This window comes from Netta rufina (assembly GCF_964035555.1).
Source record: "Netta rufina genome assembly, chromosome: 3".
In the NCBI taxonomy this organism is placed as follows: domain Eukaryota; kingdom Metazoa; phylum Chordata; class Aves; order Anseriformes; family Anatidae; genus Netta; species Netta rufina.
Genome location: NC_140125.1, coordinates 57,003,595 through 57,013,353, shown reverse-complemented (window position 1 = coordinate 57,013,353; position 9,759 = coordinate 57,003,595).

Below are 9,759 nucleotides of genomic sequence, written 5' to 3'. Positions count from 1 at the left end.
GTAAATGATGGTACCCCATCACTTTCTGGTGTCAGTAAGCAAGCGTGTTTAGTGGCTTTGTCAGCAGTTTGAAGTAGGGATGAGAGGACCTCAGTAAGCACAAAAACTAATTGATTCTGGGATCTAACAGGTGCATAGACCCAAAGAGGCATATCATCAGCAGGCAAAGACACGGCTGATTTTTACAGAAGTGCGGAATAACAAGAAACTGAAGATACAGCATGGTAAAGCATTCAGGTTGAAACAGTCACCACTCTCCCCTATGAATGTCTTGCCACACTTATTGGAAGGTAATACAGACACATGAGCTTCTTCAAGTGGAGTCTGGAAAAGATGCTTTAATTCTAAGATATAACAATTTCTGGTATCTCTTACCCAGTAACCCTTAGTTTCACCCAACACAGATCCCAACAGCACAGAAACAGCCAAACCAGATGAACCAGATGTTTAACACACAGCAACTCTATTGCTGACTCCATGTAGCATCCACCAACACAATAAGAAAATGTGGGACAAGGCAAAAGTTGTATCTATTTTGTATCTCTATTGCCTGATAGCCTCAGAGATTGCAAAGGCCAGTTGTGTAAATGTAAAATTATTGACCCTTATGCATTCTTTTCAAAATTTTTTTTTTTTTCCTTCCTCCCCCCCCCCTTTTTTTTTTCAAAAAACCTAAGCATTTGTTAGTATTACATAGTAGCTGTACGTAGTTGACCTGCATGCAGCAAAAGTTCTGGACCATGGATGTGATGATAGTGCAGGAGCTGAGTCCAGCTGGAACGGGGATGAGGACAACTGCTGCGCAAGAAACCAGTCCCAACAACAGCACTGGCAAACTCTGCCTCCAGGTGGAGAACATGAAATAGTCCCAAACTCCTGAAGAGTAAAAAACAAAAACAAAAACAAAACAAAACAACAACAACAACAAAAACCACATGCTTTTACACAAATATCCATATTGATAACAAGAAAAATAAGAGAAATAAATCTAAAATATAGTTTCTTAATGGGAAGCTTTCCACATTTCCTAGAAATTATGAAAGTGCTTTTTAACTTCACAGGCGGTAAGTTGATCATTTACTAATGGTTGACCTACCTCTATGAAATGGATGTCAGCTTCAGTACAGAACAGGTAAGGCACAGGAGTTGACGGTGCAAACAGCTTCCCCATGGCCAGGCCTTGCTGGGGAGGTTTACCTGGTCTCCCAGCTCATTCTTTTCTGTTGCTTTTGCCAGGACTGTGAAAATGCCATGTAGGAAACCACCTGTCCATGTTATGGTGAAAGATCCTCTATGGAGAGCAGAATTTATCTTTTCTCAGCCTCTGCTGAAGGAGCATACAGTTAAAGGTGCCCTTTGGAGGTTAAAGCTCCACAGTTACTCATACTGCTGGGCAGCTGCACAAAGGTTTTCATACCACAGGCCCAACTCTGAAGCCTAGGAATCTGGGGGGAGTTTTCCTGGAAATCTCAGTGAAGGAAATTGACAACTGAACACTTGTTTTTCAAAGTGACTTATCTTAATGCCAGTCCTAAAGAGAGCTGTTTCTGGAGACAGCCCAGTGGGTCCTGTGCTTGAGAGAGGTAGGAGCTGAGGAATGTGTGTGTGCTCTGCAAGCACTGCTCTTCTCAAGCACTGCCTCCACATCCATCTCTACAGGTAAGCAAATCACACTGGAGCCTGAATCCAGTGGAGAGCTAGTACTACAAACAAACCTTGGGCAAGCAAAGCACCTATTTACTTTTCCTCAGAAAGCAAGGGGGTAGGAGGCACGAAGGACACAAAAAACAGATTTAATATGGACATAAAAAGTGAGGAAAAAAATATTTGGGGAAATGACATGTATTCGGTAATTAGGGAAATTCCCTACCACATGTATCACAGATGCCATGATCTTCTCAGGAATCAAAGGCACCAAACATTTCTAGGAAACAACAGAAATACTTGCAGGTTTTTTGTTTGTTACAAACGTCATCATCCTGGATGTTATGGAATGGCTGAAAAGGATCAGGTTTCTCATCTCAGGCCTACACTTCCTAGGAGAGATTATCTCCTGGCTGCTCATGGCAGGATATCTTGCATTTTCCCTCTGGTTATTGCAAACAAACGTCACTGGTCTAAACAGATCAATGACCTGATAATTGCTGTTGCTCTGCTCCGCATTTGTAATTCAGCCTACTTTGGAAACATGTTCTGATTTCCTAGTTTATTAATTGTGCAGAGACATCTCAACTGATTAAAAATATCCTGATTACTTTAATAAGCAAATCAATTAACCAGTTCCGGGAACATTTTCATGCAAAACCTGATTGAGTTAGACTAAACGATTTATTAGGACACTGCAGATGCCACACAATCTGCTGACAGGGAATTAATTCAGAAGAAATATATATTTAAATTCAGTTTATTTTGAGCAGATTTGATCTACTAGCTGATGACTAGGGGAAGGAAATTGCCCTCTCCATCAAAACTTTTCTACCTAACAACTATTACTTTTACACTAGTAGTTACACCCCATAGTTTGCTGAATTGAGCTTAACTTAGAAAAGTTGTTTGCTGTTTCCTAGCCTTTGTGCTAGATGAGAAAAAAAAAAAAAGTAAGCTAATTTGTGTAGAGTCAATGCTTCAGAATGAAATAAAATTTACTGAGCTGTCAACATCTTTTCTTGTTCATTTGGGCATTTGGAGCATTGCTGTAAGCCAAGTAGCTACAGCTGGTCCTCATTCCCCAATGTCTGTCATAGGCATGTAGCACTGCCACTGGCTGAAGGCACGGCCCATCCTCTCTTTGCAATTCCCTGTCTTTTCACAACAGATTCACTTAAAGAAAAGCAAAACAATCTAACAAACAAAGCAAACTAACAAAAATGCAATCCTCTCCACTAAAGACCAATGCTACAACTGAAAGTTACAACCTGGAAAAACAGCATTTGAGTTTCAATACGTTTAAGGATGGACAGGAAATAGACATATAGATTGACAGCCTTCCCTGAAAGGTGTAGTTTAGCAAACATTAAGATATCTGAATAATCTTGAAACATGGCTTGAAAGGACAGAAGGTGATGTGCAGAAATAAGACTATTTTGAGGATATAGATCTGTGTACCATGCAGAAACATGGATCACAAAACCTACTGGTCTGCATCCTCCTAGGAGGTAATAGAAAGGGTCCAGAAGGCTAGTAACAAGCATAGCTACAGCACAGGTACACGTTCAACTCTGGCTAACCATGAAGTTGTGGAAGGAGCCACAGTTACTGGTACCTGAAAACTTACTCTCTGCGTTAGAGATAGTTAGATCTAGACTGCCTAGAAAACAGTTGTAAGTAGGTTTGCCTTTCTTCCTTTTCCTATTCCACATCTGTTAAGGACAGTCCTAGCATTAGGACAATACCATTTCATCACTGCTTCCCAGCTCCCTCAACAGCCAAGTTTGCCAGACCTTAGTGAATACTGTTGATCTATGCCAGCAAAGAGATGTATTCCGACCACGGCCCATGTAAGAAAAGCCAGAATATTCCCCCTTCTTTTCCAATCCCATATATTATTTAAAAAAGGACTGGCCTGGGCTAGTGTCATTGCAAGGCCTCCATGCTGGAGATTAGACCTTCAGTGGCACCACGTAGCATTTGCACTGCATTCCTCTTGGATGAGGAAGCCTGGATCCCTGCACACTGCCATCTCTTTTCTGCTGCACTAAATTTCTGAAGACATTATCAGCTAAGCCTGGGTGGCAGCAGTTTAAAGGACACCAGCATTCATCTCACAAAGTGGCAGAGCATGCAGCTCTCACTACTTGGGGCACTGGAGTCTGAAGTCACTTTTGTATAATTTCCCCCCAAGAGTACAACAACCATCTGCCCTATGATGAGAGCGTAGGATCCACCTTTTTTCCTATGTGACATAAGCAACAAGGACCCTGCAAGAACTGTTTCAAGATCTGGAGGGTGGTGGCAATATGCCTCAGAAAAGCACTCCTCCTGTGCCTTGGAGAAGCAGCTATGGGGGAAGAGACGCGATTTAGCATTTCAACATCTTGGCACGTTTGAACCCTTGTGCAACTCACAGTAATCTAGAAGATAAATCTATAATGAAGCCAACAGAACTGCAGATTTGCACTAATATCTTCTGAACCTGAACTGCATCTGTCCCCACAGGTGCGGGAAGGGCAGGAATAGGTTTCAGCTGAGCGTAAAATCAGGTGACTTGGCAGATGGCAACGTCAAAAATACCAGAAAAGCACCACCTGGAAAAGTTCCTCAGAGCCAGAGGTTGCCAATTCTGTTCCTAGACTGTGAAGATGGCTGCTATCCCTTCTGCAAGTGACTGATACCCCCTTTACAGCAGTGACAGCCATATATTTCATATCAAGGCAGTAATAAAGGAAGCCCGCAATATGTGTGTGTGTCCATATATATAAGTCCAGTGCAGCAGCAATGGCAAACAAGAACAGCTCATTTTTTATTGTCTACTGACATGAAGTCCAAGAATTACAGATGGTCTGAGGACTAGAATTTGTAAACCATTAGACTGTTAAATTTATCTCCTGATGCTTTAGATACCATTAGATCTCTGTATAGCATCTAACACATCGTGACCCAGGTTACCACAGACTTGCTTTCAGCTGTGATCCATAGGGAATACTTGCCACTTTAGAAACATAATGCCACTTTACATTAACAAAATGAACATGTATTGAAGTGCACATTTTCACATGTTGTCTCCTGATGGGATGGCACCAGAATAAAACCTCCCGGAATGAAGGCAGTCTAATGCCTGACTGTAATTCAGGTAGGGCAACAATTTTCCTCACTTTCTTGCTGTGACCTACTGTGACTACTAATGTCAAAACGTGTTTGTCTACACACACATAGAGTTATTGCAATGTCTGGAGGTAAAGGTGTGCGTGTACATATCCACTTGCAAAACAAATATGGTAAATGCCTGAGTAAAAAATAGTTGATCTGCGATGACTCTATAATTTTGTGTATACTTAAACCACATCACAGTACAGCATGCACTACCCCTGGAGCACCTGGGGGAATGCAGAACATGATAAACCTGAACCCCTGAATTCCCAAATTATAAGTTGCTGGTAATGATTTTCACTGCACTAAGTGGTTTTAACTAAACTCAACTCTTCACTGAGGGGACAGGGGGAAAGCGAGAAGCCACATTTTGTGTATGAGGAAAGAGAGGATTAAGCTAAATTGCTTTTCTTCCTGGGAACTGCGTCTTTGTTTTGTAATGCAATGTTAGTTCCCAGAATGAACCCAACCAGTCTGCAGAGCATCTGGTACAGTAAACACAATGACAATAAACAACTTGCCTGAGATCACACACTCAGTGATCCAGCTTCCTGAGTCCTACGGGCTAGTCACCAACAGTGGATCTACACAGCACACTTCCCCCAGATGACTGGCTCTACTGACTGAGCACCAAGATTAGACTCGCTACAATTACTGTGCAAACGTGCCTTGAAGTCTCTCATTTACAAAACAAAACCCCCAAAACTAAAAAACCTTTAGTATTACTGTCCTGTATTCACAAGAAGACTTTAATTTCTTTTCAGTTACAAGAAGCGGCACAACCTGAAAGATCATGAGGGGTAGGGTGTATATGAAGCATCACATTCCCACAGCAATGGCTGCTATATTTTTTTTTACTTTCATGCTTCCTACTTCATATATTTTTTCCTGTGTAATCTACAGCTTCAGCCAAGTGGCTGGTTCAGACATCTGGTCTTTCTGTGGCAATTTTTACAGGATTTCTGAGGACCTTCACTCCCACCTGTGCTCACTGAGATGCCACCTTTCTCAGCAGAAACACTTTTCTGCTGAGCGTCGAGCTGAACCAGAGCCTGACTTGCCCTCTCGGGGCACAAAAATCCTACCTCACAAAAGTATCCCTCTCTAAAGCACAGGCACTGCAAGTGCCCAAATGAGTAAGGGAAGGATAGGTTTCTGCTATGTGGACAGATGCTCTGCTTCACTCAGCACTGGTGAGGGCTCAGCTGAGTCTGGTGCCTGGCTTTCCTAGGACCTTGAACCCTTCTGGCTGCAGAGCTGGAGCCCCGCTGAGCAGCCCAGTGAAGTGCTCGCCTCAGGGTAAGGACGCAGCTGCTGATGCAGAGATAAGAGCAGCCTGCCCAGTGCACCCCAAATGGCCACAATACGGGGTCACGAGAGTGGATTACCTTGAGGGAGATGCCATTTACACACTGAGGAAGTTTGTCTAATGGTGAGGCTACTGAAGCAGTACAAGGGGTAAGCCTGGAGAGGCTGGGAAGGCATTGCACACTGTACATACAAAATCCTTTCAGGCATTGCAGAACAGGCATTTGCGTGTGTTGGGACATGAGGAGAGGGTAGATGCTCTCCAGGTCCCTTCCAGCAATGCTTCTTTATGACTTTTTCCTGAATTTAACTTGAGGTTTAACACTTTCACTCAATCTTTTGATTTCTGTAAAATATAACGTACTGCAGTACTAATGACAGTTTAACTTCTTTAATAGGCTACATATCTCTAATTTACTTTCCTCACAAGGAAACCAGAGGGGGGGAACAACAAAAAACACTTAAAAATACATTTCACGTCCTAGTACAAATATATCTTTTCTTCTCAGAGCCCGAGACATGGATTAAATAAGAACAAATGGCCCCCATTTTGAGAATGGGAGGTTCGAGGCGGGAAACCAACCAGATAATTTCCCAAAAGATACAAAAGCTTCTTGCTTTCTTGTAAATTATAAAAGATAAATCAGAACTCCAAATCTTAATTTACCAAGGGCAACAATAAAACAACAAACTACAGAGGACTGCAAAATGTAATCTGCTCACTAGCTCATGCATGCATCCAGCTCTCACCACAGCAGAGTACTGATGGTAGATTTTAAGAATTTAACTTGGCATCAGTGTAAACCTATTCATTTAATTGTTCTCGTAAAAAATTAACCCGAGGCAACTGTGATTCAAACTTTGGCATTTATGGCAATGGAGAGGTCATATGAAAAGCAATTTTTCTTTTTTCTCCTAGTCGTTAATCTTACCTAAATCTTGTCTCTTTAATTCACTGGTTGACAAGATCTTGTCCAATACCGAGTGTGCTATTTTCTAATACCTGTTACATGCAGTGGGCAAAACTAAAATTTCTTAATCAATTTTGCAGCACAAAAGAAAAAGACTTTCAGAAGAAAGGCTGCAGATAAAATCTAATCTCTTCGAAGTGGGTTCCTTAGTGGGTTCTGTATTTATTTATTTATTTTGACATATGAATGATTACAAACTCTTTCCTACTCACTGGAGAGCTACCATACGCTAGCAACTCACGAGTTCTTCTGTTATTGCAATTTAGTCAAGGCATGTTTTTGGGGTTGTAATGCTTGCTGATGCAGGACAAAACACATTACAAAACAAAAGCTCATTTTAAATACACTACTGTTGTAAAAATGGTTATGAACAGTAGAGGTGAGTTTTCTGTGGTCTCTTTTTTTCATTTGCCTGAAATGCCTTCTACATAACTGTCTAGATCAGATCCTGAAAATGTAATTATTTTTCTTTGAATGGCAAATATATTGAATTCCCATTGAAACTCTCAGTTGGAGAATAAAGTCACAAAGAGATAGAGACTGCAGACATGGACAAGTGTTGTGTGGGCCCTCTTCACAGAGTGTTTTTTCACTGAACAATCTAGCAAAAAGCTGCAGTAGAAACTTCCCATATTGTTGCAAGTGGGCACAATTACTGCCTGGGAACATTACTTCTTAAAGTTTACTGTGGTTGTTATTTATAAGCCAGTAAACAAACATTTACTTAAACAAATGGAAATACCATGCATCTTAGGATGTTGTCATAAGCATACACATGTTCATAGCACAGTTATGTTCAATATAATTTCACAGGAAAAGAACCACTGTGTTTTCTGTACAACTGAACTAGCACGTCACTGAACAGAACTGCAGTCTAATAAGCAGTTATTCTGTAAGAAAAAAAAAAAAAAAAGGGAAAACTCTCAGTTTTTTTTTTTTTTTTTTTTTTCTAACCAGTAAGTTTTACATGCTCCAGCATAATCACACAATTAAACACAGCTCTGCTTTTGTTGTTCCCCTGCCTTCTAGTCCTAGATCCATAACTCTATAGTCCTGATATCATTGAACATCCAGCAAATGATCAAAGAAAAAAATATCTACAAGCAACAGATTTGCTTTAACACTGAGTGAATCGTGTTTCTTTTTGTATATGCCTGTTCACTCAAGTGTTAAGTATTCTCTGAATTATAGAACACAACCTAAATTTATCCCTTCTGGAAAGACAGGTACTAAATCATTTATAGGTTGGGTCGTCCACCAAACCACTTAGAGAAAGTAATCTACTGTCTTGCAGCTTTCAGCAGACTTTCAGAGTCAGCTCAAGAAATAATTGGAGTTGAAACCTGGACAGACTGGGGAGGCACAGAAGCACACCAAGACCAGCTCTGAGCCATATCATATTTTCTTAGAGTAGAAAAGAAAGCACTAGATGCATGTGGCTAAAATGTCATGCTTTTGTGAACTTGCATGGAACGGAAACCAAAGCATGAAGCAGAATTATACAGATAGTTTAGACTTGTTTTCTACGGAAAAAAAACAAGTTATGCAGTCATGCTGAACTTGCATGTATGCATATGAGTGTGCATCCTCATAATGACCTTGAAACCACAGGAGAATGACGACACCAAACTGTTGCATGGGGGTGCAGCCAACATGCTGAGCCCAGGGCAGCCTCTCAGAGAGCTGGGTTAGCTGGATCCCTGTGAAATCCAGCTAGGACACATGCAGACTCCAGCATCCAGAACAAAATAACCCCTGCAACACTATAGTAAGTGGTGTTGTAAGGCTGTGGGAGACTGTCAGGTTGCTGTTGCAAGAGGATAATAAAAAATACAAGCCTCACTTGAGAAACTGATTGCATGTGGCCTTGATGTGAAGAGAAGAAGACAATAGGTTCTTCTATCACTTAGCTCAGCCTTCAAATAGGTGCATTTCCAGTTTAGGAAGCAATTACAAACACTGACTGGAGTAGTGGTGCCAAGTGACATTTAAGTGCAAGTAACAAAGGTAACTATGGTCAGAAAAAAAAAAAAAAAAAAAAAAAAGACTACTTACAAAGCCCGGAAATGTATAGCAGCTTTTTTCCTCCTTCCCTCAAAAACATAATTCATTGTCAGAGATAATACAATATTGCTTTTTCCCAGATCTTTGAAACCTATACAACTGTAGAAATGTATACAAAATGGAAAGCTTTTTAAATTCATGCATTACAAAAAAAAATAAAAATTTATCTGCTCACTTGGTCATAAGTAACTGCATTCCTGCTATACCTGTAAGTTCCTCTGTTCACTAAAAAGCTAATAAGGACCTACACAAGCTGAAGACAATAAAAAACAACCATATAAAGTCCTGTCTGAAATATAAAACATGATGTGTGATGCCCCATTGAAGGCTACAGACGTACTCTTTGACTTAAGAACTGAACATCTGAAACCACATCTATGGCTGATTCCTCCTACAGAGAGATGTAATTAGAAATCAAAAGAGGAACACAGCTAAATGTTGCTTAGAAGAAACTTCCTAGTAGAGCATCCCCTTATAATAAAATCAGAAAAACAAAGCAGGACAGAGAAACACCAGGAATTGGTCACTGCCACCTAGACAAAAGCACATGACAAATTGCAGACATAACTATGCAACTCAAGTGATGGAGAAGACTGAAAACAATTTCCTG